The following is a 25,208-nucleotide window of genomic DNA, read 5'->3' on the forward strand; positions in this document are numbered from 1 at the left end:
CAAGAAGTTTGGTTCAAAGTAGAGAACCAATCCATATTGCATATATCCCTATTAAATCTCCTTGACGTATTAGCACTTCCCAATCTACCATTAGATCACGTGTAATAAGCTCCATTGGTATCCAAATGTAGCAAATCATTGATATCAGTCTAATCTTAAAAGTCTTGAATAGGGAGTCTAGCCGGAGAGGAAGCACCAAGATGCTCATGAGCTCCCAAAATCACATTAAAATCACCAAAAAAACTCCAAGGAATTTTATGATTAAAAATAATAAAAGATAATTCAAACCAAAGATATATTCTATTGAGGTAACTAGTAGAAGCATAAATAACGACCAACCCAAAACATTTATTCTCGAATGTAGAAGTGAATGCTATGTGTTGCTCACCAATAAAGGTAATGACAGAATCCAAATGAATCTTACAAAAACACCATGTTGGTTCTAAGTGTTGGCAGCAATTTTGGTAAAACCTAGAGTGTTCACAAGATGTCACATGTGTTGTCTTAACATAAGATAACTTGTACCTGCTTGATGTTTAAAATGTGATTATACAGGATTTTTACTGAGATGTCAGACCCGATATCATGACATTTGTATACAGAACATTCAGTCTGAATGTTATGTATTATGTGATTGCGTTTTTAATGCCAATATGTGTATGATTGATGAGATGATTGAACACGCTATCAATCAGTAATTACTACGAGATTAACTTACTTTCCAAAGAGATATAATCAACTGTCATGAGAAGATATGAATGGAAAATAATTTTAGGGTTTTATGATGTCCAAGCCCAGCCAAATGCTTCTATAAAAAGGACATGGAAAACCTGATTTGATACACAAGAAATAACAAACGAAATATTGAGAGAGAATAAGGGTTTAAGTCTTGTGTGGTCGTGTGAATTGTAAGCCATTCAATTCATCCATAGATGATTGAATTGGTCTGATTTTTGAGTTGTAATTTATCACTAAGCTTTTAAGCATGAGTGTGTGTCTACTTGATTGAAGTTGTTAAGTAAGATCAAGTGTGTGTCTTTGAAGAGTGTCTTCTTTTCATTGTAATTCTTGTTTTATATCACTGATGTGATTGGGGGGGAGTGAGTAGGGTCTCATATCTAAGAGTTCTTAGGTAGAAGTCACACGGGTAGATATTAGGTGAAAATACTGTAACATGAAGTTGTTTACTAAGAGTCTTTGAACTGATTCTATTTTAGTGGATTTCCTTCCTGGCTTGGTAGCCCCCAGACGTAGGTGAGTTTGCACTGAACTGGGTTAACAATTGCTTGTGTCTCTTGCATTAATGTTCTTTATCTCTTATCCTACTTGTATTGTACAGATATTAATGTCATGACATTACCTTCGACATCTCATATCTGATACCAGAATTTCAATTGGTATCAGAGCAGGCATCCTGCTCTGGTTCTGGGTGAGATCTAGGGACGTTACTTTCTGGTACTATGGAGAGAGATGGAGGATCTGTTTACATACCACCTATTCTCGATGGATCCAACTATGACTACTGGAAACCTCGAATGGTAGCCTTCCTAAAATCTCTGGATAATAAGGCTTGGAAGGTTGTTTTAACAGGCTGGGAATATCCAGTTATTACCAAGGATGGAGAAGTTACTATTGATAAGAAGGCTGAAGAACAATGGACCAAGGAGGAGGAGGATCTAGCCCTTGGGAACTCTAAAGCATTGAATGCTATATTCAATGGAGTAGATAAGAATATCTTCAGATTGGTAAACATCTGTGAGGTGGCTAAATATGCTTTGGACATTCTCAAAACCACTCATGAAGGCACCTCTAGAGTGAAGATGTCTAGACTGCAGTTGCTCACTACCAAGTTTGAAAATTTAAGGATGAAAGAAGATGAACATATTCATGAATTTCATATGAATATCCTTGAAATTTCTAATGCCTTAGGAGCCCTGGGTGAGAAGATATCAGATGAAAAATTAGTGAGGAAAATACTCAGGTCACTCCCTAAGAGATTTTCCATGAAAGTGACAGCCATAGAAGAGTCTCAAGACATTTCCAATATGAGAGTTGATGAGCTAATTGGATCCCTCCAAACATTTGAGATGGGAATGTGTGATGGATCTGAAAAGAAAGTCAAAAGCATAGCCTTCATGTCAAACACTGAGGAGAAAGAGGAGGAAAGTGGTTAAGATATTGATTAAGATCTAGAAAATTATGTAGCAATGCTGGGAAGACAGTTCAACAGACTTCTGAAAAAGATGGATGTAAGATCTAAGGCTAATGTCAAGAAAATTTCATCTGACATTAGTAAATCCAACAATGCTGGAAGAAGAACAAGGTCAGATGAAAAGCCCAAAGAAGGAAAATGAGTTCAGTGCCATGAATGTGATGGGTATGGACACATTAGAACTGAATGTGGAACCTACCTCAAGAAACAGAAGAGGAGTCTTACTGCCACTTGGTCTGATGAAAGTGAAACAGAAGAATCTACAAATCTTGTGACTTCCTTGACTGGAAGATGGGGTTCTGATGAAGACTCAAGTGATGATGAAGTAACCTTTGAAGAATTGGCCACTACCTACATAAAGTTGTGTCATAGAAGTGCATAAGTGTGTCAACAAGTTGAAAGCCAGAAGAAGGTGATAACACAAGTGGAGAATGAGAAGGTAGAACACTTGGAAACCATCTCTAAATTAAAAACTGAAGCAGTGTTTCTGAATTCCAAACTAGATGAGATGACAAAGTATGTCAGGATGCTAAACAATGGATCTGACACCTTAGACAAAATTCTCCAGACTGGACAAATGACAGGAGATAAATCTGGCATTGGGTTCAATGAATCTAAGGATGAGTGCAGTTACGCAGGTGCAAACCTAAATCCAAACCTAAGTGCAGCCATATTGATAGCAAACCTGAGATGTCACATCATATGTCACAACATCATAAAGGAAGACAGCAGAAAGGGAAACACCAAAGATGGATATGTCATTACTGTGGAAAATTTGGCCACATAGAGCCTTTCTGCTATAAGCTGTATGGTTATCCTAGTCCTGCTCATTATCAACCCAGACCCAAACATCACAGACCTGTCAACAAAAAGCAATGGGTTCCTAAGACTGATGTTACAAGTCTAATAGCTCACACTTCCTTCAGAGTTTCAACCAAAGAAGATTGGTATTTTGACAGTGGGTGCTCCAGACACATGACTGGAAACAAAAACCTACTAACTGGCCTTCATCCTCATGCCATAAGCTATGTAACCTTTGGTGATGGAGCAAAGGGTGAAATCAAGGGGATTGGCAAGCTTGATTTCCCTGGAGTTCCTGACCTTGACAATGTCCTACTTGTTAAGGGATTGACTACAAATCTAATAAGCATCAGTCAACTGTGTGACCAAGGTCTAAATGTAAACTTCACTAAAACTGAATGTCTGATTACTAAAAAAGAAAATGAAGTGATCACGAAAGGAGCCAGGTCTAAAGACAACTGCTACATGTGGAGTTCTCAAGAAGCTGGTTATTCTTCAATGTGTACTTTAGCCAAAGAAGAAGAAATAAAGATTTGGCATCAAAGATTGGGCCATCTGCATCTTAAAGGTATGAAGAGGATTATATCTGTTGAAGATGTTACAGGAATTCCCAACTTGAAGATTGGTGAAGGAAAAGTCTGTGGGGAATGTCAGATTGGAAAACAGACAAGTATGTCACACCAGAAGCTCAGACATGACACCACTTCCAAAGTTCTGGAACTCCTCCATATGGATTTGATGGGACCCATGCAGATGGAAAGCCTTGGTGGGAAGAAGTATGCATATGGAGTGGTGGATGACTTCTCCAGATACACCTGGATCAATTTTATAAGAGAAAAATCTGATGTTTTTGAAGTCTTCAAAGATCTTTGTCTAAAACTTCAAAGAGAAAAGGAAAGTCCAGTTATCAAAATTAGAAGTGATCATGGGAAGGAATTTGAGAACAGAAAATTTGTTGAATTCTGTTCTTCAGAAGGAATTCATCATGAGTTCTCATCTCCCATTACTCCCCAGCAAAATGGTGTGGTGGAAAGGAAAAATAGAACCCTTCAAGAATCAGCCAAAGCTATGATTCATGCTAAGAAATTTCCCTACCATTTTTGGGATGAAGCCATGAACACAACCTGCTATGTTCACAACAGAGTGACCTTGAAGAAAGGGACTCCTACAACTTTATATGAAGTCTGAAAAGGGAGAAGACCTACAGTCAAATACTTCCATGTGTTTGGTAGTAAATGTTATATCTTGACTGATCGTGAACAAAGAAGGAAGATGGATCCCAAAAGTGACGAAGGAATATTTTTGGGCTACTCAACAAACAGCAGAGCATATAGAGTCTTTAATTCCAAAACTAAAGTAATGATGGAATCTATTAATGTTGTGGTTGATGACCAACAGACTGATGTCACAAACGATGTTGAGACATCTCTGAATGATCCCCCAACTAATTTCTCAGACAAAAATAAGGAGAGTGAACTTCCCCAAGCTGAACCTGAAGATGACAAAATCAACAAGGGACCCTCCATCAGAATTCAGAAGGATCATCCCAAAGATCTCATTATAGGAGATCCAAATAAAGGGGTCATAACTAGATCAAGGGAAGTGATCTCACATGGCTGCTTTGTGTCAAAGATTGAGCCTAGGAATGTCAAGGAAGCCTTGACTGATGAGTTCTGGACCAATTCCATGCAGGAGGAGTTAGGTCAATTCAAGATGAATGAAGTATGGGAACTGTTTCTAAGACCTGAAGGAATAAATGGCATAGGTACAAAGTGGGTGTATAAGAATAAATCTGATGAACAAGGGGTGGTTACTAAAAACAAAGCAAGATTAGTAGCACAAGGATATACTCAAGTTGAAGGAGTGGATTTTGATGAAACATTTTCCCCTGTAGCTCGCCTTGAGTCCATTAGACTATTGCTTGGAGTGGCATGTATTCTGAAATTCAAACTGTTCCAAATGGATGTAAAAAGTGCCTTCTTGAATGGCTACTTAAATGAGGAAGTATATGTTCAACAGCCTAAAGGATTCACAGACCCAAACCTTCCAAAGCATGTGTATAGATTGAAGAAAACCCTTTATGGCTTGAAACAAGCTCCTAGGGCTTGGTATGAGAGACTCACAGTGTTCCTCACTAACAATGGATACAGGAAATGAGGTATTGACAAGACCCTATTTGTGAAGAATGAAGGAGGAAAACTCATGGTGGCACAAATATATGTAGATGATATTGTGTTTGATGGGATGTTAGATTAGATGGTCGAACATATTGTTAGACAAATGCAGTATGAGTTTGAGATGAGCCTTGTTGGAGAGCTGACCTATTTCCTTGGGCTACAAGTCAAGCAGATGGAAGATTCTATCTTTCTATCTCAAAGAAAATATGCCAAGATCATTGTTAAGAAGTTTGGCATGATGAATGCAAGTCATAAAAGGACACCTTCTCCTACACATTTGAAAGTCTCTAAAGATGAAAATGGTGTTAGTGTAGGTCAAAGTTTGTACAGAAGCATGATAGGAAGTCTGCTATATCTCACAACAAGTAGACCTGACATTGCCTTTGATGTAGGTGTTTGTGCTAGATATCAAGCTGAACCAAAAGTCAGTCACATAAACCAAGTGAAGAGGATACTGAAACCTGTCAATGGCACCAGTGACTATGGAATGTTATATACTCATGGTTCCGGATCCATGTTGATTGGATACTGTGATGCTGACTGGGCTAGAAGTGCTGATGATAGGAAAAACACATAAGGAGGATGTTTCTTCTTGGGGAACAACTTGATATCATGGTTTAGCAAGAAACAAGATTGTGTGTCCCTATCCACTACTGAAGCTGAATACATAGCAGTTGGAAGTAATTGTTCTCAACTGGTTTGGATGAAACAAATGTTGACTGAATACAATGTCACACAAGATGTCATGACGTTGTACTGTGACAACCTGAGTGCTATAAATATTTCTAAGAATCCTATTCAGCACAATAGAACAAAGCACATTGATATTCTCCATCACTTTATTAGAGAATTAGTGGAAGAGAAAATCATAGCCTTGGAGCATGTTACTACTGAAATGCAATTAGCTGACATATTTACAAAGGCTTTGGATGCTAATCAATTTGAATGTTTAAGAGGGAAATTAGGGATTTGTATCCATGAGAATTTATAGCAATTAATTTGGAGTGGAAAAGGTAATAAAAATATTGTCTGCCCACTTAAAAGAAAGTGCCTCATTTATGGTAAATCATTACCTAGTATTGGAACTACCATCTATACCATTTTCACACGCTACCTCAACACAACCACTTCCATCTTCATCAAACTGTTTCGACCATCTTTGCTAGGGCAACAAAAATTCTTTCACAAGTTCAACAAAATGTCACAACATCCCTCATCTTCTGGTTCTAAACCTACTCATAAAGCAAGAACTCCCTCCATGGATTTTCTGGATGAAGACGTTTTGGAAGTTATTCCTCTTTCAGTCATCCCAGGCGACGCCCCTGGTCCATCTTCCACTATAGGAAACACTCAAGGTAACAATTCTGATAACCCCCCCTCTAAGGATGACATACATTATACTGATCGTGTCATTAGGAATCTGGTCACAAGGATCCTAAATGAAGGACACTCAATCAAGGGAGTTTCGACTCCTCTATCTAGAAGGGACCCCTCACCTGAGGCGGAACCTCAAAATGAGAAAGATGATGATTCATCGAGGTCATAGAAAGATATTGTTGCAGAAGGACTGTGTTCTTTAGGGAAAACCGTGCCTAGTAAGAAACTTGTAGATGCCTCTCAGTCTAAGAAGCATGACACTGCTAAGAAAGTGATTGATTTGGAAGAAGAGAGCTCAAATGAGGAAGATGACACCTTGCTTCATCACTTGAAGCCAAGTGTTGCAAAGAAAATGAAGACTAGGAAAGGAAGGTTTGTGGCTGATATGATGACATCCAGAACTAGTAAGAAGGCTGCTGTTGTAGGTCATTCAAAGTCATGGAGTAAAGTGGAAGTCAATAAGAGAAAGATCAGAGAAAGTTCTGATTCTGAGGATGATGTTGAAGAAGATGTCCCAGACATCTCTCCTGCCAAAAAGCAAACTGTTAGAAAATCCCCTGCCAAGGTTGCTGCTGTGCATTTGAATAACATTTCCTTCCATCTGGAAGATGGTGCAGCCAAGTGGAAATTTGTGATACAAAGAAGAGTTGCTGTGGAAAGGGAACTAGGGAAGGATGTTGTGGAAGTGAAGGAGGTTATGGAGTTGATCAAGTCTGCTGGTTTAATAAAAACAGTTAGTGCATTACCCCAATGTTTTGAAGGTCTTGTGAAGGATTTTGTGGTGAACATCCCGGAGGATATTGCTGATAAGAACAACAAAGAGTTTTGCAAAGTGTTTGTGAGAGGAAGGTGTGTAAGGTTCTCCCCAACTGTAATCAATAAGTTCCTAGGAAGAGGAACAGAAGGAGTTGTTGAATTAGAGGCCACAGAGAATGAATTCTGTAGGACAATCACTGCTGGTCAAGTCAAGGAATGGCCAAGCAAAAAGCATCTCTCTGCTGGCAAATTAACTATAAAATATGCTATCTTGCATAAGATAGGGTCAGCCAACTGGGTACCAACAAACCACATCTCAACAATCTTTAATGCTCTCAAAAGGATAATATATGCTATTGGAACCAGGATCAACTTTGATTATGGGAGGTTCATGTTTGAGCAAATTGTTAGACATGCTTCCACTAATGCAGTGAAGCTGCCAATTGCCTTTCCCTAAATTGTTTATGGGATAATTTTAAGCCACCAACCTAGTATTTTAAACACAAGTGATATACCTAGTAGAAGGAAACCTCCATTGTCAATTCATTACAAGTTATTTGAAGGCAGTCATGTCAATGACATTGTCATGACATCTGCAATGAAGAAGCCAACCACTCAAGGTGGCCTGATTGCTGAATTGAAAGAAACCTGTAAGGAGTTGGAAACTGGGATTAGGGTGGATAAGGCTAGGAAAAAGGCTTTAGAGGTTCTAATTAGTAGCTTGGAGCAAGGAGAGATGGATAATGTTGGTGAATCCAAGGAAACAGATGCCCACACCTCAAGTGAGAGGTCTTATTCTCAAGATCAATCTAGTGGAAGTTCTGGATCTGAAGGTGATGAAGACGCTACCTCCTCAGACTGAGTTGTGGTGAAGATGGTCCCCCTATTATGATGACATTGTGTTCTGGATGCTTTGATGTTTGTAGTTTTTTTTGTAGTCTTTTTGATGCCATGATGTAATTTTTGGGCTCTTTATGAGTTCCTTGGATTTCTGATTATCTCAGCTAACGTAGTTGTGTACAATTATGGTTCTGTACCACCTGACATTTTGTTTTAACATTTTATATGTTATAACATCCTTTGTGACATTCTCTGCTGGACTGATTGACGTTTATTTTGTCTAATTGGTCACTTTGGTCTATTTTGACTAAAAAGGGGGAGAAGTTAATATGTGAAGAGCTGTAGTTAATATGTGCTGAAGTAGCTAGGCTAAACAGACAAATGACAGCTGATGTTGAACAGAATAATGTTCTGTGATGTTAATGGAGATGTCTGAACATAATGATGTTCTATGTTGTACAGGTGATGTTGAAGAATATGTCAGAGTGTGATTCTGAATGTTACAGGTGTTGTTGTTGTTGAAGGAGATGTCTGTGTTGAACAGACTTAGGGGGAGAAGAAGCACCTATGTGTCTATGTGTTTATTGTGTTTTTTTACTAGTTGCTATTATAGCTAGTAATTGTGTGGTTATTTCTTTTGCTGCTGCTTAACTACTGATATGTTTTTCTTGTGAACAAATGGACTGATATATGTTTTAGCCAAAATTTGCCAAAGGGGGAGTTTGTTGGTTCTAAGTGTTGGCAGCAATTTTGGTAAAACCTAGAGTGTTCACAAGATGTCACATGTGTTGTCTTAACATAAGATAACTTGTACCTGCTGGATGTTTAAAATGTGATTATGCAGGATTTTTACTGAGATGTCAGACCCGATGTCATGACATTTGTATACAGAACATTCAGTCTGAATGTTATGTATTATGTGATTGCGTTTTTAATGTCAATCTGTGTATGATTGATGAGATGATTGAACACACTATCAATCAGTAATTACTACGAGATTAACTTATTTTCCAAAGATATCTAATCAACTGTCATGAGAAGATATGAATGGAAAATAGTTTTAGGGTTTTATGATGTCCAAGCCCAGCCAAATGCTTCTATAAAAAGGACATGGAAAACCTGATTTGATACACAAGAAATAACGAACGAAATATTGATAGAGAATAAGGGTTTAAGTCTTGTGTGGTCGTGTGAATTATAAGCCATTCAATTCATCCATAGATGATTGAATTGGTCTGATTTTTGAGTTGTAATTTGTCACTCAAAGCTTTTAAGCATGAGTGTGTGTCTACTTGATTGAAGCTGTTAAGTAAGATCAAGTGTGTGTCTTTGAAGAGTGTCTTCTTTTCATTGTAATTCTTGTTTTATATCACTGCTGTGATTGAGGGGGAGTGAGTAGGGTCTCATATCTAAGAGTTGTTAGGTAGAAGTCACACAGGTAGAGATTAGGTGAAAAGACTGTAACTTGAAGTTGTTTACTGAGAGTCTTTGAACTGATTCTATTTTAGTGGATTTCCTTCCTGGCTTGGTAGCCCCCAGACGTAGGTGAGTTTGCATCGAACTGGGTTAACAATTGCTTGTGTCTCTTGCATTAATGTTCTTTATCTCTTATCCTGCTTGTATTGCTCAGATATTAGTGTCGTGACATTACCTTCGACATCTCATATCTGATACCAGAATTTCATACCATAAATTCACAATGTTGTTAGGCCTAAGGTTGACAGTGATATGTTTCAAACCAAGTTTGGAAAACCAGTTTTAAGGAAAGTTTTCGAAAGCCATCCTAGGCTCAGATAAAAATAGGAAGTCGGGCTTATGCTTAATGACCAATCTACGAAGAGCCAATTTAGTAGGATTATTGGCCAAACCTCTAGAATTCCAATAAAGACAAATCATTTGAAAGAGACAGAGTGTCCAACCTTAGACCGGGTTATGTAGCCACAAGCCAACTTATGTTTTTTCTTCTTATTCTTGTTTCTAATGAGAGTGAAACTAGTAGGTTCTAAAGGAGAGTCATCCAAATCTGCATTGCTATAACCAACAATATTGTTATTGACAGCTAGAGTATCCCAAGAGTTTAGCAGAAAGTTTATATTGTTAAGATTCGGATCTAAAGAATTTTCAATATTGTCATTATTTTCTTCGATAATTTGTGTATCATCAACGAACTCTTTATCCACAGAGTTGTCATCCAAGTTCAACGAATCATCCGATCCATTCAGTAGAGCAGTGAATTTATTGCTTAAAGGATGAGATTTATCCATCCCACTCGTACCCTTAAGAAAAAACTCAAGGCGAACATTACTGCAAGATCAGATTTTCTCGACGACAACCTGATTTTCCACATCAACAGAATTAGCCAAAACCGAACTCTACACAACAATGTTACAGTCATCCCAAGTTGCTTAGCCCAATGGTAAATATGTTTGAACTAGTAATGAAGGGAACCTAGTTTAATAGTCTTAGTTTCAAATTTTTGATTTTTTTAGATATTAAAATCTTCAAACTATAAAATCCACATGGATTTTAAAAAAATAAAAATTTTGGAAATCCACGTCATTACAAAAAAAAAAAAGTACTTGCCATATCATAATTAGATATATTGAGGGAGCAAAACAAGAGAATTTTTATAAGGCACAAAGAAATTCAAACATTTTTGTACTTAAATATTTTTCAAATTTTGCCTATATGACAAAGAGAATAATAGGTATTAACTCATGTTTAAAATATAAATTAATTAATTACTAATTTTTTTTGGCTATATGACAAAGAGAATAATAGGTATTAACTCATGTTAAAAATATAATTAATTACTTACATTTCTTTGGACCAAACGGTTTCTAAAAGATTGAATATGATTCTTTGATTGACACGATTTAGGACAATAAAACCCAACTTTACATCTGTTTTGAGCAATTTAACTATTTTGTAAGACTAACAGGATTAGATTCAACTCTACCAATCCAAATGATTGAATTGGTCGATTTATCCAAACAATTGAATCGATCAATTTATCTGATTTTTAAACTTATTACAAGGGTTTGAATCCACTCATCGAAGGTTAAAATGAAACAATTAATCATTTCATTAACACATCTTTATAAGTAAAATGAATTTTTATTTATTTATATTATAGTCCCAAAAGACTTAGCAAGTTCATTATTAGTTTTAATTAAATCATTATGATTAATTAAAAATAAATATTAAGTTAAATTATAAATTTTAAGTTAAAATATTTGTAAATAGCATAGTTTAGTCTATTTTAACATGGTATTTATAAAATTATATATTTTTTCTCGTTAGTTTAAAAATAAATACTATTATATATTTTATACTAAAAAATATATATCTACATGTGTGTTTTAAGTCTAATATGTGAAAATTTAAAGGAAAATGTTAACGAGACACGGATTGAAAATTGAAATAATTTTGATTTTTATAAAATAATTTTTTAATTAGTATATTTAAAGCATGACCCAAAATTAAAAGATCATGAGTTTTATCAATGATTTTTAAAAAAAAAATTGTTGTGCTTATTAAAATTTAAATGATATTAAAATACGCAATCTTCAAATTATTTAAGACGTTTCAGCCAATAGCATTATGACTCTTGTTGGAGATCCATCATGGAATTGGCTTTGCTTCCAGTCCCACAGCACTTGTTAGTTCTGAATTCAAACTCAATTTAGAATAACATCAATTTCTTTAAATACCCTAAATAACACAAACAAAACGAATCAATAATTTAAAAGTAATTCTACTTTACTATCCACACAATTATACTTGTTATGATATTCGTTCGAAATGGAAGGCTCAAATGTTATTTCTAATGGGGAAGTGCTTGATGACGGATGGCTTGAAGTAATAAAATTACATCATAGATTATTTTTGAAATGACATGCACGATAAAAGTGTTTTATCTATTTTTAAGTTGTGTGTTGGTTGATAAATAAGTGTGAGTTATATAAATTATACATTGTTTAAAAAAATGGAAGTTAAATACTTTATAAATGAAATAATCGATACACCTATATTTTAAGATTTTTGGTGAATATGTGATGTATTTTTCATTTGTTTGGATGAGTATTTGATTTTTAAATGAGTGTTTAACTCAATGTGAATGTTTCCCTATCGTAATGATCCAACAATGGTATCAGTGTTGGGTTCGAGTAAGAGACTGACTCCTTGTATTGAAAGTCTTTCTGACATGATGACGGTCAAGTGGTGTATTCCGTTAAAGTGCATGTGATGAGATAAGGGTGTCTGTCAAACAATGGTATCAAAGTCAGGTTCGAGTAAGAGGTTAATTTCTTGTATCGAAAGTCTTCCCGACGTGCTGGTTAGGGGATGCAAAACGGGTTGGACCTGACGGTCTGACCCATTTGACCTACCAGTTTTGACGGGTCAAGCAAAGGTTTTTGGATCGGTGCTTTAAGTTGACCCGTCTCGTCTAACCCACCTTAAAAACGGGGCAGGACGACTTTTTCCTGCAGGCTTTTTATTCATTTTTTTAAACTTAGATTGAAAATTGGACAGTCCATGGAGGAGATCAATCCACTAATTTTCTTCTTCTTTTTAATTGTAAAAACTGAATGTTCCCTCTCCTTATATAAATATAATCTTATTTCATCCTTCCAAAATTATGTTTCTTTCCATTTGTTTCATCTGCTGCCGTGCTTATCCCTCTATTCCACTGTTGTTCTATTCGATCATTCAAGGCGCATCGTCTATTTTGTTCTTCTTCCTCTACATCGACACACACATTTAAGATAAGCTTCAACTTAATCTTTCTATTTTTGATATTACCATTAGAGTGAGACAAATACTTAAACACCTCAATGAACTTTGTAGAGATGACACATTAACAAATGAGTTTTGCATTGATTGCAGTTCTAGTCTATTATATTTATACTATCCTGGTCTCAAGACAAATTTCACAAAAAACCTTGATTATTTTTCTGTCCAGGATATGACTATGTCTTTGAAGTTTCTCCATCTTTACTTGTTAATGTTTGGATATTATATTAATTATTGACCTTTATATGCCTAATTTTTCTCCAATAGATTGACTATTGATCTTTTATTTTCAACAAGTTATTGTGTATCTATCAAAGAATGATGTTTTTTTGACAAAAATAACGTGTTCTAAAACATTCACATAGCTCTTGTAAATAAATAAGTTTGTGTATAAAATATCATCTTTTTAAAATTATAAGTTAACACCTATTAACATAGACCACTCTTTTGTTTTTTTTTCTTTCTATTTCTGACTCATATTTTGTTATTTATTTTCTTGATTGGAACTTGATTCCAATTTTCCTAATGTTCTATTATGTGTCATTACAAAAAATATTTTCGTCAGCCTCTTTGGTAATGATTAAAACTTTTGAAAATTACGTAGTAAATTAAACTATAAAAGAAAAGTTTGGCAGACCGGCCCGCCTACTCTTGGACACCTAAGTTGGTCCGCTCCACTTTTGGACGGACTTAAATGGGTCGTGCCACCCACTTTTCCACCATTAATGGTGGTGTTCAGGTGACGTGTCTCGTTGAAGCACGTATGATGAGATAAATGTGTTTATCAACAGCGATACAAGTATGTGGATGAAAGAGATTTCGCTTAAGGAGGACATAGTGGATGGACTCACACTTAAGGGGGTGATTGTTAAGAAACATATGTGAGTTGTGTAAGTCCCACATTGCTTAGAAAAATGGAGGTTGGAAACTTTATAAGTGAGAGGACCCCTACATCTATCACCTTAAGGTTTTGGGTAAATATATGACGTCTCTCTCACTTGTTTGGGTGAGTCTTTGACCTTTAGGTGAGTGTTTGACTCATTGTAAATGATTTCCCCTCAAGATGATCCAAAAGTTATAGTTGAGACAAGATTTTCAATTTTTCCGTCCAAAAATTGTAGTTGAGAGAAGACTTTTAGTTTTTCCGTTAAAAAATTGTAGTTAAGAGAATGTTTGCGATTTTTCCGTCCAAAAAATGTAGTTTAGAGAGGATTTGCAATTTTTTTCCATTCAAAAATTGTAGTTTTGAGGATTTGCGATTTCTCCGTTTAAAAATTATAAATTGAATAATAAATTGAGAGTTTTATTTTTGAACTTTTTTGTTTATTTTCTTTTTTGTGGGTATGCTTCCGCGTGCGTAGAAATGTGTTTTTTTGTTATTTTCCAAGCAAATGGTATGAGAGTTAAGGTTCCGATCAAGAGAGGAAGGAAGAGTAACATAAAATTTGATTAAACGAAAAAGGAAGAGTAATAAAAATTCTGATCAAGGGAGGAAGAAAACAAAAAGATTGAAGAGTAATAATTTTACAAATGTGCATAATTATTATAATGATCTTAAATGCTTTGAAGACGAAGTTGATGATAAAGTGAAGATATACGAGACTTTAGATGAAATGAGGATTTGTTAGATCAAATAGTATATTCATCCAAGTTCTAAATTAGATAGTATGAAGAAAATCGAATTTAAGTATTATTATAAATATGGAAAGTTTGTTTGAGTGTATTCACCACAACAAAATGTAGTCTTCTGATCGCAATGAGGTTTTGGTAGTTGTGTGTTATGTGAGAGTTTAGAGAGGTTTACAATTGTTTTTTCCAAAAATTGTAGTTGAGAGGATTTTCAATTTTCTCATTAAAAAATTATAGTTGAGAAAGAGTTTGCAATTTTTCCGTTCAAAAGTTGTATATGAGAGAAATTTTTCAATTTTTCATTAAAAAATTATTGTTGAGAGAGTTTGAAATTTTTCCATTTAAAAATTGCAGCTTGGAGGGTTTGCAATTTTATCCTTAAAAATGACAATTGCATGAGAGAATTTGTAATTTTCTCCTTCAAAATGACAAGTTGAATAATAAATTTATGAATTTTATTTTTGAATTTTTTGTTTGTTTTCTTCTTTTGTACGTATGTTTTCGCATGCGTAGAATTTTTTTTTTTGTTTCCCAACAGCTGGTATCAAAGTTAAGGTTGTTCAGATCAAGGGAAGAAGGAAGAGTAACAAAAGTTCTAATCAATGAAATTTTGATCAAGGGATAAAGAAGACAAAAAGATTGAAGAATAATAATTTTATAAATGTGGCTAATTATTATAATGATCTTAAATGTTTTGAAGATGAAGTTGATGACAAAGTGAAGATATGTGACACTTTGGATGAAATGAAAATGTGTTGGTTCAAATAATATATTCATCCAAGTTTCACTTTGAGTGATAGGAAGAAAATATAATTGGAGTATTATCATAAATATGGAGAGTTGGTTTGAGTTTATTCAACGTAAAAATATGTAGCCTTTTGAGTGCAATGTGGTTTTTGGTAGTTGTGTGTCATGTGAGAGGTTAAAGAGAGTTTGAAATTTTTCTGTTCAAAAATTATAGTCGATAGTGTTTGCAATTTTTCGTCCAAAAATTTTAATTGAGAAAAATTTTGCAATTTTTTGGTCCAAAAATTGTATTGGAGAGAGAGTTTGTAATTTTTTCTTTCAAATTGCAGTTTACAGGGTTTGCAATTTTCTATTTAAAATTATAATTGTATGAGAGAATTTGTAATTATCTCCTTTTAAAAATTACAAATTGATGTGAGTTTTATTTTTGATTTTTTTGTTTCATTTCTTCTTTTGGGGTATGCTTCCGTGTACGTAGAAATGATTTTTTTTATTTTCCCAACACCCTTAATCTTAATCCTAATCAGATCATATATTATCATAAAAAATGACGTTAAAGAGGCGATTTCCGATGAATCCTAAAATAGCTCTGACCACCATGTCCCCTTTCAAAATTCAATGGTCTTGCTTATAATATCATATTATCGTAGAGTCGAAGCTCAATGGGGATCAAGATAAGCCTCGTGAAGCAACAAAGACAACAAAACCATTCACAAAGGCACTGTCTAATGTTTGCGACATAGACCTTTCTCAGTTACCTCAGCCATGCCTCAAGGGTACATATTAGCCATTGTAATACCAAAATGTGAATACATTGCATGAGTCAAAGTCTGCTAACATAACCTCCATGGGCGCATCATTTTTCCTAAAGGTACATCTCTGTTAATCGTCTTCATTTTAAAGAACAAATTAGGCAACTCCTGAAAAGGATTATCAAAATGGGGAGTCATTTCGTTAAGGAAGGGATTCTATGAGTTTTACTTCTCGTCTCTTAAATATGTAAGGAGGGTTATGTCCTCTCCACCTTGGAATCTCGGCCCTGGCTATATCAAGCTTTTTGCTTGGACGAGGGACTTTAATCCTATCTTGCAGAAGAATACTTTTTCTCAGGTTTAGGTTAGGCTCTATGGTCTCTCACAAGAGTATTGGAGACCACAGATTCCATGTTCTATAACCAGTAGTGTTGGTACTCCAATCTTCACATATTCTACTGTAACCAAACCAATGTTCAATTGAACTTTCAGACACTTCATTAGAGTGTTAGTTGAAATGGATCTCACACAAACCATAAGACACAAAGTGTTAGTTGAAAGGAAGAATTTTGCTTTTTTTTAGCTGGGATATGAGAAATTACCAAAATTATGCACTCACTATATGTTGGTTGGCCATAATATTGATTCTTGCTACAAGCTGAATACAAAAACGAAAACAAAACAATCTCCCAAAAGAAACCTTTAAAAAATGACCAACCCAAAAATTTTGTTCTTTTTAGGGATGGAAGACCTGAGAAAAGTCACGTGGGAGAAAAAAATCCATGATCAAAATACATTGAACTTTGTAGAATTAGAGAAAGAACGAGAGCAAGCTCATGACATAAATAATACGACCATATAGGAACCTGTTGTGGGAACTAACACAGAGCTTTGAGGGAATATTGATCAGCAAAATCCCAATGATATTGGAGTCAATCAACACAATAGATTTGAGGCCCTAATATCTCAAAATATTGATGAGGAAGATGATGATAGATCTCAGGAAAGTGAGTTTATTGATGCAAATCAGTTTAATCCTTAGGATGACAGAGTTACTAAAGATACTCTTGGAAATCCAAAAACAACAAGGCATAAAGAGAATATGGAATTCTTAAAGGAATCATGAGAAAACTTAGTAGATAATGATGAATATGAAGATTCCATTGAAACTGCCTCATCTGATACTTCTAAGACAACTTCCATAAGGAAAGTTTACTCCACTACTACTCACAAATCTAAATACAAAACCAGATCCAAGACCGGTAACTCTAAACATTCTAGATGAAGTGCTTATTTTGGAACATTAGGGGTTTAACTAATCAACCCTCAAAATTGGATTTAAAAAACTTTATCATCTCTAACAAACTTGACATTGTTATTGTTGCTGAACATTGGATGTCCTTTCAGGATTTCCCTAGTAGATGGCTTGAGAGATTGGGCCTCAAACTGTTTTCCCTGAACATCAGGGATAGTTTGAATCCCAATATCTAGATTTTTTGTACTTGTAACCCAACCCTCTCTTTAATTCAAACTGGTTATCAAATGATTGCTTTTATTATTCATAATGGTCTTTCTTTGTTTGCTGCAGTTTATGCTTCTATGAACTATAGAGTTAGAAAAAACTTATGGTCTAAGTTATCTGATATTACTAAAATGATTTGCATTCCATGGTGTTATATTGGTGATTTTAATGTTATCTTAGGAGCTCATGAGTACATGGGTAACCATAATCCTTTTAGGTAGCCTATGGTGGATTTTTAGTAGTGAACTTCTTCCAATGATTTACATCACATTTGTGTCAATGGCTCTATGCATGGTTTTTTCCTCCTGTTATAAGGGTGTGAGATTAGGGGACCCCCTCTTACCCCTTCTCTTTTGTATTGCTGAAGATGTTCTAAGCATAATCGTTTCCAAACTAGCCCTTGATCGCCATCTCAAGTTGTTTAAGGGTGCCATTTCCATTATTATGCCATATCATTGCTTCTATGTTAATGATCTTATGGTGTATTGTAATGGAAGACAATTAAACCTAACTACACTGAGGGAGGTTTTCTCTAGGTATGCTTCTTGCTCTAGTCAATTTGTTAATGCTGATAAGTCTACTATTTTTGCAGGCATTATCCCTCATACCAGACTTCACAAAATTGTCTTATACCTTCGCTTTAGAATTGGAAGATTACCTTTTTGGTATCTTGGCATCCCTATTTTTAGAATCAAACCAAAATCTTCCCACTTATGGCCTATTACTGACAAAATCAAGAGTAAGTTAGTTGCTTGGAAGGCTTCCATGCTCTCTATTGCTAGCAGAACCCAACTCGTCATATATGTGATTCAAAGTATGTTAACTTACTCCATCACAATTTATGCATGGCCGATCTCTCTTCTAAGGGAACTTGAGCAATGGATTCAAAACTTCATATGGTTCAGGGATATTTCTCAAAGGAAAATGGTAACAATGGTGTGGAAGAAGTTTTGATTTCCCCTTAAGGAAGGTGGTGTAGGATTTAGATCCTTAATTACTCTCAATGAAGCCTCAAATCTCCTTCTTTGCTGGAAATCACTACATTCCAATAAAGACTGGGGAAAGATCATCTGAAGCAAGGCCAATATATCTTCCTCTCACATTCATCATCATATTATCTCTTCTATTTGGAGCATTGTGAAAGCTGAGTTCCCTATGGTTATGGAGAATTCTTGCAGGATTATTTGATCCAACTCCAAAATTCTCTTCTGGTTGAATAGATGGATGGGGACCCAACCTATAAATCATTTTCTACCTGTTCCTTATCACTTACATCACTTCCTCAAATATAGAGTTAGCGACTACTTGGTCCACAAGAATTGGATTTTCCCTTAACAAATTCTGCTTCATTTTCCTGATCTATCAAGGATGGTGGAACATGTCATTCTGCCTGATAATTTGCAACCATATGGTTTTGTCTGGATTCACCTTCCTGGTGGGCACCTAAACCTCAAGCATGCATATAGTGTCAAAATAAATAAGAGATCCATGCCTAACTGGGCCAAGTGGATATGGTGCAGGGATATCCCTCCAGCTAAATTCCCTATTGCTTAGAGACTTTTGCATTATAAATTCCCACATATGAGATCTTAAAAAAACATGGTTGTAACCTTCCCTCTATTTGTAACCTTTGTTTCCTACAGGAAGAAACCTACAAGCATTTGTTCCTCAACTGCAGCTTTGCTTTTATCCTTTGGTGCTGGTTTTATCAATTTGTTTGAGCCAATCTGTAAGCTTCCTCTTTCACAAATCTTTTGAGTCGTTGTCATAGCAACAGATCTCCCTAACGTATTTTGGTTTTAAAGTCTATGGTGATCAAAATGTCATCCACAATCTGGTTTGGTAGAAACCAAGCTCGGTTTTATAACAAAAACATCACTTAGAAGGAAAACATCCCCATGATCACCTCTGCTATTTCTATTGCTGGTACTTGCACCAACTTGAAGTCTTCTCTCTCTATAAAACACTTTAGTCTTCTTAAAAAGTTTAATATCTCTTTTCATCCTCCTAATGCTACCTCCATCAAATATGTCCTTTGGCATCCTTCGTTTATTAATTGGACTAAGAGTAACATCCATGGAGCTACCATTCATGTTATGGCTGCCTATGGCGGTTTATTTCTAAACAATGACACAAATTTTGTCGGTGCTTTCACTGAGCAAGTGCGCTGCAATCGGCACTTTTTGATGAGTTGTTTGGCGGGCTCTGGGCTATCAAGTTATCTCATCGTTTGAATATCACTAATTTATGGATTGAATCTGATTATGCTCTTGTTGTTCAAGCTTTCCAAAATAGAGTTCTTATTCCTTGGAATTTAAGTAATCGTTGGTATAAGTTCCTTGGTTTTGCTTGAAATATGAACTTTGTGGTCACTCATATCTTTAGAGAAGACAATGTTTACACAGATACTTTGTCCAATAGAGGTCTTAGTCTTGACTGTCTCCATTTTTTGTCCATCATGCCGCCTTTCATTCTTAGCAACGTGGTTAAGGACAAGCTAGGTCTCCCTACTTTTTGTTTCAAAGTGCATTAAAGGGTTTGGTTTTCCCCCTCCTTTTTGTAGTTTTATTTTTCTTTATTCATTTTGGATGGTGCTTGTTGGCCCAATAGCTTAAACAAATCCAAATCATCTATTGATAATAAATATTCTTCCTCTTAAAAACATCATAGTTACGATACATTGCAAATAAAAGGAAGTGGTCAAGAAGGACAAAAATTCAACAATTGTTCACCGGAGTATGGAAAAGAAAATGTGTGACCACATAAGGGAATGGGGAAAGGCTTCCAAGAAGATGGCCATTATACATTCAAGTTTTTAGGCGTGCCATGTGATATGTGGATTCTAATTATAAAGAAGATAAAAAAAATTGGCGTTGAAAGGATAACAGTTATCCATGGATGAGCGTACGCAGGACTCAATAGTATACCAATTTACTATTATTTTTTTACAAAGTTTAAAATAAAAAAGATTTAGCCTACTTAAATTAGTATTTAAAGGATTCTTTTTTGGAATGAGTGTTTGGTTCTTGTTGCATCTCAAAAAATATGATCTTTCGCGAGGTGTTCATGCTATCACGGAAAATGATCTCCAATAGATTTGCCATTCGTCGCATCTAAAAAAATATGATCCTTTGTGGGACATTCGCACGCACGTAGAAAATTTATTCAAATAGAGTCGTCACCGAACTTTATTCATTCCAAAGAAGGAAATGGAAAATATTGATAAAACCCTTTTAAAAAGGAGATGGTCGTCACAACCATATTCGTTTTCGGGAGTCGAATTTGCAAGGGGAAGGTATTAGCATCCCTTACACCCGTTGTACTCAATGGAAACCTTTTAGTTAAACTTGCAATTGAATGTTATCTTACGTTAGTCATTTTATTCGAGTGATAAAGAATGCAAAAGGAAAAAGAAAAGGGTCGCAAAAAGGTTTTATTAGAGTGTTTGACGAGCTTGCGAGTCTCACTCCTATGTATCCTCGAGTACAATGAGGAACTCAAAGCTTCATAGTTCAGTGTAGAAAGCTACGATTTATGGGTTGGTTTGTTTTATTGAAAAAGTGTTTAGATCGCATTCTTACAGTTAAACATTGTCTTATACGCTCGTGGGGGAGGCTTAAGCACTAGTTTGTATACGTATTAGAACAAACTAACTAATGTTCTTTTTGAAAAGGTTCCGAGCGCACAAGGCGAGAAAATAAGCTTGATTTGTTGAGTGTTTTTTAGGAGAATTACGAATGCTCACTGAGAATGAGACGTGAGCCTAGGGACCAATTATTAGGGGTTTCATTGGACTTCTAAACCCCAATGTTCCTTTTTCATTCAATGTATTTACAAAATTTGTTTGATGGACAACGAACACTAGATAAGAACGAGACATGTGCCTCAAAATCGATTGTTCGAGGGTTCCATTGGAATGTGACAATAGTCCTTCATTGCATATATTTAGTCGAAGAATTGGAGAAAAACAACTGAAAGTCGAGCAAATATGAGAAGAAATGACCAAAGAATGAGGGAAATAGCTAAGTGGGAAAATTATGGACTTATTCAAAATTTGAGTGAAAAAGGAGTAAAAAAGAGTGAAGCTTTGGAAATAATCACATCCACCATCGCGCAACATCACACACGCAATAAGGCATTAAAATATGTATCACGCGCGTGATGTAGGTTATCATGCATGCGATGGTCACTTTTCTGAGCCTTTTTATGACACATTCTGGTCCATTTTTGAAGCCTTTAAAAGGGGGAATTCTACACTTTAATAAGGGTTATGAAATTTGGCACTGGGAGCACGATTTTACAGCATCAAATGGTGGTTTTAAGAGCATTGAAAGCCATTAGAGGCCAATCATTCAAGGGAATTCATATGCTATTTTTCTTTATTGAATTGGTATTTTAATTTTGACTATGAGTAGCTAGACTTCTCTATGTTAGGTTGTGTGATGATGAACCTTATTCAATCTTGTTAGTATATATGTTGGTTTGACTTTGTATGAATCCTTTGAATTATAATCTTATTAAGCTGTTTCTTAATCTTAATGCTTTTTATTTGAGATACTATGTTAATATGATATTGGACACATAGGGATTACTGACCCTTAGCCTATGTGTTGGACCTATATCAATTGTTTTACATATATTCATTTAATAGGGATAGGAGACCCCGAATAGTGGCCTAGGGAATTAATATTTTGTACATCACCTAATCCTGCTTACGCTGGCGGACTAGGGGTAGAAAGCTCTAAGTAGTGGCTAGTGAGTTATTTCATGAGGGATCGGCTATAACAACTTTGTTAGTTCATCGTGAGATTATAAGGATTAGACCATTCATACAAGGAATCATACATCAACAAAATAGGATAATAGGATTCTAATACACAACTTAAACATCTTAATACTTTTGTTTTAAACTCGTAATTTGTTTTCTGTTGTAAAACCTGACCCCCCCCCCCCCCCCATTTACTATTTTTCCTTTATGTTGCACAATTGTTGGCTTGTTCGAACACAGACTATGTGGATTTGATATTTTATTACTATGACATTATCGGTACACTTGTCGAGAAGTCATCAAGTTTTTGGCACCGCTGACGGGTGTAGCACCTCAAATTTGCACCTATCATTGTACATACATTCTCACATTAGGTCATAGCATAACATGGTCCATTGCATAGCATTGCATTGTCCCATTTGCCTCAAGTGCAAGCCAATCAAGAAATTAGGTCAAATTGATCAGGAGATCAGTCAACCAAGCAAGCAAGTACAATTCCATTGAGCCAAGGCCCTAGGGTTTGTCCAACATGTTCACATGACTTGGGGGTCCATTTGAAGTGTTTTGGTCAAGGATTGGATGTTCAGAAGTCATCAGTCAATGCACAGTCAGTCAGAAACCCTAAAAGTCAACTGTTGGTCAACTGTCCATTTAATCAGTGGTTTGATGATGGAAATTGGTTTGAGAGGTCTCATTCATGTCCCAATAGGCCTCATATATCATGTCAAACACCATCATGGAAGAATTTGAAGCCAGATCAGAAATTTCCAAAAATGGAAACTGGACCTGTAATTGAAACCTGCCCAAAATGGAAAGTCTTGATCCTCAAACTTACATCATGATAAAAGCTTCAAATGAATTTTTGCCCAACATGAAAGTTGAAGATCTTGTTCTCCCATTTCCAAAAAGTCTAAGAACACTCAATTCCCATGTATGGTTGGCAAGTTATGATCAAATCATTTTCACAAAATCTTGAACTTCAAAAGGCCATATCTCTCAAACCATTTGGCCAATTTGGGTGGGGTTTTTTCCTACAAGTCACATTTGATCCCCTCTTTCCAAAAATGTGATTTTCATGCACCAAAACATCACCATGCAAAATGGCATTTTTGAACTTGCCTTAATTAATTTCAAGTGAGTTGAATTTTGACTTTTCAAAATAATCATCTTTTAACCATTTGGCCAATTGAAATAGTTCAGAAATGTGGTTTTGGTCATGTTACAAAGTCAAATTCGTGCAGTACACATAGCCCATGCTAACTTGCTTGAAAATTGGAAGAAAAGTACAACTTTCAACAACTTTACTCCACATTTTCATGAACCATGTTGAGCACTCCACAAGCAACCACAAAACAGCAGAAATTAACATCATTTTCTGTCAAATGAGAGCCCAACTAGCAGCCACAAACCAACAGAACCTCACTCATTCTAAAAAACTCATTTTTTGTGCATTTCTCAAAGTCTGTCAAAAACTTCCAAAGGACTAAGCCTTGCCTTGCCTAAAACAACATCTATACAACCTTTTGAACCTATTTTCACCACCATTCTTCAACTGTAAGAGCTCTTGGTGGACTGTTCTTTCCAAGCTCCATTAATGGCAAAGTGAGATTGAAACCAAACCAAGCTGTTTCAAGGCAAACCATCTTCATCATTCATCATTGCAAGCTTGGAGCTTCATCTGTTTTAGGCCAACAACATCAAAAAACCGCTGTACCACGACTGTTCTTCAACCTTGGTGAGTTTTTCGAGTTCCACTATTCTTAAAACCTTGACATCTATTAGATAGGTCTTTTTATGCTGAGCTTAATAGTGGTTGTGGTTTTAAAAATGATTGAGTATTTGCGAAGATGTGTTGGTTTGAAGTTTGATGTTCAAACCTTCTTGTGCTCGATTCGTGTTTAGTAGTGAGAGTTAGGCCAAATCTTTGTTGTCTTGTTGATGTGTGAGGCGAGAACTACAAAATGGTGTGCTTAATTTTGAATTACAAGAGATTTGTTCCTGGACCTGGGTTTTGCGTGGAAGAGATTGAAGGCGCTGCCCAGAAGTTTGTTTCGTTTCACTGTAGCATAGGTTTTGAATGTTGATTGTGGAAGGAGACCGGTGATTGGTTACTGGGGTGGGACCGGCAGGAGCGCTATTGGCTCATGTTGCGCGTTGACCGAGCGCTGACTTCACAAATTAAATGAAACGCTGAGTTTCATACTCAGCAAAGGGGCGTTTTGGTCTTTTGGTTTTTTTTAAATATTCATTCCAATAATCATTATTTAATTCACTTTATTTTGCAATTTTTATTTCACTTGGCATGGCTCACTTACAAAAATCATAACTTGTTCATTTTTGATCCAAAATTCATGGGACTTGTTGCATTTTGTTCACATGAATCTCTAGTTTTTTATCACATTTTTTCCAGAATTTTTGCATGGTCGAATTTTAAATGGTGCTAGGGTTTGTGACATGTGACCAATTTTTGTACACTTTGCCAAAACATTTGTGAAATGGTGATACTTTATCCAATGGCTCCCAAATTTTTTGTGCTTAAACTAGACACACTCATGGTGATTTTGGTGTAGAGTTTGTGAATTTATCTTATGTGGTTTGAGAGTTATGAATTTTTGAAGTGGGGTGTGACAATTTGTGTCACACCATTGATGTCCAACTTCATGATTTTCATTACCATGCTTCTTGAACTCCAATTGATCTGATTTTTTGCATGAACCTACTCTTGTATGTCTAGTTTACATGTGAATTTTCTTGGAATTATTTGTGGCATTTCCTAATTGTTTGAGATTTTCTCCCTTGCTTGGTCATATGTTGACTTTTTGTGACACTT

The 25,208-nt window shown here is 35.6% G+C and overlaps 1 long non-coding RNA gene across 1 annotated transcript; it reads left to right on the forward strand.

Annotated features, from left to right (window-relative positions):
- Nucleotides 1-15,854: 15,854 nt before the first annotated feature.
- On the forward strand, nt 15,855-20,053 carry LOC127097788 (uncharacterized). The gene is made up of 2 exons (XR_007793171.1): nt 15,855-16,207; nt 18,203-20,053. It is a non-coding gene; the product is annotated as an uncharacterized LOC127097788 (long non-coding RNA).
- Nucleotides 20,054-25,208: the final 5,155 nt, after the last annotated feature.

The sequence above is a fragment of the Lathyrus oleraceus genome, chromosome 6 (assembly GCF_024323335.1).
Source record: "Lathyrus oleraceus cultivar Zhongwan6 chromosome 6, CAAS_Psat_ZW6_1.0, whole genome shotgun sequence".
Taxonomy (NCBI): Eukaryota; Viridiplantae; Streptophyta; class Magnoliopsida; order Fabales; family Fabaceae; genus Lathyrus; species Lathyrus oleraceus.